The sequence below is a fragment of the Condylura cristata genome, unplaced genomic scaffold (genome assembly GCF_000260355.1).
Source record: "Condylura cristata isolate star-nosed mole 26May11 unplaced genomic scaffold, ConCri1.0 scaffold00008, whole genome shotgun sequence".
NCBI lineage: Eukaryota > Metazoa > Chordata > Mammalia > Eulipotyphla > Talpidae > Condylura > Condylura cristata.
In genome coordinates this window covers 13,293,415-13,298,628 of record NW_004567109.1, presented here as the reverse complement: position 1 = coordinate 13,298,628, position 5,214 = coordinate 13,293,415, and positions in this window count along the sequence as shown.

Below are 5,214 nucleotides of genomic sequence, written 5' to 3'. Positions count from 1 at the left end.
GAGGGGAGCAGCGGGCGGGTCAGGAGAGGTCTGCCACGCCATGTGGTCACCTCCGGGGCAGGCGGGGATCGAACTCATGCGCAAGTGGCTTTTGCTTCTTAGTGCTGTGCTTTAACCCGCTGCGCCACCAGGGAGGGCCCTATAATGTTTATTTTTACATCATTTTGTGCATTTTTTCATCTCAGTAATAATCCCCATGGGCTTCCCATCACCAAATCACCGTGTGCGATCACCATAGTCCAGTGCATTTCCCCCCTCACACACTGTTTTTGATCCCATTCCCCACTCCATTCCCATAAAATGTCTGGTATATAGCTGTTCTTTATTATTATTTTTTTTCGCCTGGTCTGTTATACTCCTGCTATGAGTGAAACCATCGATATTTTTCCTTTTCTTTCTGGCTTACTTCACTAAGCATGAGCTTTTCCAGCTCCATCCATGTTGCTGCAAAAGGCGTGCTTTTTTTTGGTTGCTGAGTAATATTCCTTTGTGTGTATATACTACATCTTTTTAATACAGTCATCCACTTTTGGGCATTTGGGCTGTTTCCATGTCTTTCCAATTGTAAATAAGGCAGTAATAAACATGGGGGTGCAGGTATCTTTTTGAATCAGTGTTTTTGTATCTTTTGGGTAGATACCTAGGAGTGGGATTGCTGGGTCATATGGAAGCTCCATGTTAAGTAGTTTGAGGAACCTCCAAACAGTTTTCCATAGTGGTTGTACTAGTTTGCATTCCCACTATAAATAAATCTTTAAAAATTTTATCTTGGTAGAAAAGTCTTGGGAGGTGCGGGAAGGGGAAGTTCTCAGGTACAACCTTTGCCCAATGCTGATGCAGATTGTGGCTGGAGCTCAGGTACACAGAGGGCTTAGTCCACAAAGGTCAAGAACATAGTCATGATAAAGTCCATTTTCTAATTCACACAAAGGCTTGAAAAAAATTTTTTCTGCTTGCACAATGATTCCTAATGGATGGTGCTAGGGCTTCTGGGACATTAACCACAAACTGAGGGGTCTAAATGATTTATTAACATCAAGTCTAGTCACTCAGAAGCAAAGACATTTTGCTCTTTGGCCTTCATTCATTTAATGAATATTTATCAAGCAGCTTCTGTGTGCCAGGCACTGTACCTCTGTGTTCCCTCCCTTGTTCAGTGACACGAACAAACATGGGTACTTTGTTCCTTGTATTGCTTAGATCTGTTTATATGGAATGTGTATGCACTTGTTCCTACCTTGGGTATGGAAAGCAAATCACCAGCCTGTGAAAAGTTAAATGATTCCAGGCAATGGCAACAGTGGGCAGAATAAGAAGGGCTGGTAGAATGGGCTACTCACACACAATAACCAAATGGAAGATGAGGACAGCAGGACATTCCAAGAACTAACTAGCAACCATCCTAAAGTTCTGCTCCCTTCACAGACTCAACTACTCCTCTTCTAAGAGTTGAGTACTCTAGGTGGCCCTGTGAATCTACGAATAGTGTATTCCAAGGAATACACGAATTTTCCAAGTTGCAACGTTTACTATATCCCCACTGGTGTATCAAGCAGGACAACAGGGTAGATAATGTCCAAATGAGATTGAAAGTCCATGAAAGCAGTGCCCTCTGTGGAGGCGCAACGGGATAGGACACAGCAGGGCGAACTAGCCGCAGCCACTCCAGTGTGTTCAATCCCCAGCCCCAGAGCTGACCCACATGGCACAGCAGCTCCCTGTCTCCCAGCTGCTCCCTCAGCAGTGTGCTTCACCAATCTGCCTGTTCTGCTCCCCACCCTTTTCTGGTGAAGCCTCTCACCGCTTCTGCACCTCTGGCCTGGACCCCATTTCTGTAAGCATAAATAAATCAATCTTAAAAAAAAAAAAAAGTCCATGAAAGCAAAGACATCAAGTTGGAAAAAAAAAACAAAAAACCTACAAGCAAGGCATGATTTCGAATGTCTCACATACACAACAAATCACCACTGGTCAAGTTACCAGTGGCCTGGTGGCAGTCTGCTTTAACCACAAAGTAAGTGTTGAGTCAATAAAAGAATAACAATAATATTACAAAACTATAGGAGGTTAAATTTTTTAAATGGCAAGAAAGGTTACTACGGCTGATACGTAAGATTCTTTCAAATATCTTAAACAGCAGACAAAACACACCAAAAATAATGATGATTTATCTTAAGGAGGTTAAACTTCAGGGCATCTCACAGGATAGAGTTAATGTAAAATGCTTAAGGCAATGTTTGCAGTTAAAGAAAAAATATATATAACAGTCCAGGAGCCAAGCAAACATGTCTATGAAGATGTGGTTTAGACATTATGAAATTAATATTAATAAAGCAAAGTTAGAAGATACTAGAAGAGTAGAACTTATGTTCTTCCATTGCACTGGCTAATTGGTGACAATTTTATAACTGTAAATCATCAACAAACTAGCACTCTGACTTGTGGATTTGGAGACACTTGATTGACAGTGTCAACCTCTCTCAAAGACTGAGAAACGCTACTCCTTATCAGCTTCAAGAAAGGTGATTTTTCCATATTTAGAAGACTACCATTATCTCTTCTTTCTGAATGTTTTTCTCCCCCCCCCAAGAATTTTATCCATTTAATGCACCCCTATGTTTATTACAGCACTATAATAGGTAAAACCTGGAAACAACCCAAATGACCAAAATTAGACGATTGGATCAAAAGTTGTATATACACAGTGGAATACTACTCAGCAATCAAAAGATAAACTCATGCCATTCCAGGCCACATGGGTGGAGTTGGAAGGGATCATGCTCAGTGAGATAAGTCAGAAGGAAAAAGAAAAATATCAAATGGTTTCACTTATAGGAGGAGTATCAGAGAACCAAGTAAGACATAAGGAAATAACTGTATTGTTATTATAATCCAAAACACTACACAACAAAAGCAAGCAATTATAAGCCAGAGAGATCCTATAGGGAGGGGCACAGACAGGAATCCAAAGGAGGGAGGGAGGAATGTGGGGGACTGTGGTGATGAAGGACCAGTGAAGAGGGGGAGGAGGGAAGTAAACATTGTTTTAAAATGAACAATAATGTAAATAGATCTATAAGTTAATAAAAAATAAGAAAAAAGAAAGGATTTTGACCATTTATCGATAGGTGGCAGTTCTGCCTACAAAGTTCGCATTTCCCCTCTCACTGTGGAACACCACCTGGACTGCTAGGAGCACTCCTAGGTCATCATCTCTCAAAGTTGCTCGGGACCTAAAATAAAACCTTGTTTTCATCTGCTGACAAAACTCTGACTCAGTGAATTCTTTAAATTGTATCATTTTTCACAGCGTTGAAGTTCAGTGGCCAGTACAGAGACTGGGATAAAAAGAGAATCAATAAACACTTTTTTAAAAAGATGTATTTATTTATTTATGCATACAGAACCCTAGGCCAGAAGTGCAGGGGCAGTGAGAGTGTTCACCAGACACAGAGTGGGGAGCAGAACAGGCAGATACATGAAGCACACTGCTGAGGTGTACAGGGTGGTCCCCAGGAAAAGGGGAAGTTCCAGGTTCCCTGCCCCACCCAGAAGGAGGGTGGAGCTGAGCAGAGAAGAGAAGAATCTGGAGAAGGAAGCAGGATGGAGACCAGAAGGTGACTTGAGGGAGCCACATGGAGCAGGGACATGTGATGAAACTTTGCTTGCTTCTGGTCCTGGACTGGGTGAAACAGATGTGGGTGAGAGACCTGTGGGAGATTTCACTATGGCAGCGTTTATATTGATTTTGATTTTGCTCTTTTCCTCCTGTAACGGGGTGGCCCTAGGAAAAGGAGAAATTCCAGATTCCCTGCCCTCCCCAGAAGTAGAGTGGAGTAGAAGGAAGCAGGATGGCGAGCCAGGAGACCTGAGAAAGCCACATGGAGCAGCAAGCATGTGATGAAGAAACCATGCTTGTTTCTCGACCCTGGATTGGTTAAGGCAGATTCGGGTGAGATACCTGTGGGGAAGTGACTATGGCAGTGTTATATTAATTTTAATTTTGCTCTTTTCCTCCCAGACTTTCCTGGCCATTTCTGACCTTTTTCTATGGGTCCCGGCCAGAAGGTGCTTTAGGCTTGTGGCAGGCTTTCAGGTCTTGCTTTAGACCAATCCCTTTTGGGTGGACTTTTGCCCATGATCCGTTGGTAACTTTAGGTGTTTGATTTAGAAATTATGTTCTTTGTCTCCTGTATTGTATACTCATTGTATTAAAAGTTATTTTCCATTCAAGCTCTTATGCCTTGTATTGATGTGGCTGATGGCAGAACCTATTTAGGGCAGACAGGTTTTGGGGTTCTGGAGTGTCCCTCTCTCCCTGATCTGTAACAGATTTTGCGCCCAGGGGAGCAGCAGGAGACTCCAGAGAGGTCTGCTGCACCAGTGCACCAGGTGGCTCAGCCCCCTGGCCGGGGATCTAACTCATGCTGAAGCAGCTGCGGCTGGCTAGCAGCACCACGCTGTAACCCGTTGTGCCACCAGGGAGGGCCCCAATAAATACTTTTAAAGAGACAGCTGTCAGAGCTAGGACCTGACAAATATTTCACTCTCCTAGGGCAGATACAACCCTGTTAACGTTAGAATAGTTAAAGCAAACGAGGAAAAGGAGTTGAATAACACTGGGGTGAAGGCAAATGGGGGCGGAGAGGCACAAGCCTCAGATTTTTTTTGAAAGGTCATCCTTAGGAAGTGTAGGTTCCTCATTGCCTCACCGGGACAAACAGAACCTGCGGTGGTAATCCAAGACAAGAATTTGACTCATGAGAAATAATAAGCAATCTCACCAAATGCTATTAAACGAAGTACTAAGGTCTACGAGTGTGCAAAGACTGCCCGACTGCGGGGCGGAGACTAGATGAAAGTGTAGACCAAGGAGAAAACTTTGGCGGGAACATGAGAACGTCACAAAGGAAATGACGTATTTTCGCCCCCTTGGTAGTCGCTGAGATACGGAAGTAGCCTCTTGATTGGTTTTCTTGAGACATCACCGTAGCAGCCTGGCCCGGCTCCCTGTTTGCGCATGCGCATTGCGTTGTCTCCGTAACTATGGCGGCAGAAGCTTCCGGTGCCATTGGCGTGCAGTCTGTGTCTGCCTGAGACCGGCCAGAGGCAACCGGAAGAAGCGTAGCGCTTGAAAGTATTGATTGGTTAAAGCAAGGAGCATTCTGGGCGCTGATTGGCTCCTCCAATTGCGGGAACTCGTTGTGGCTCAGT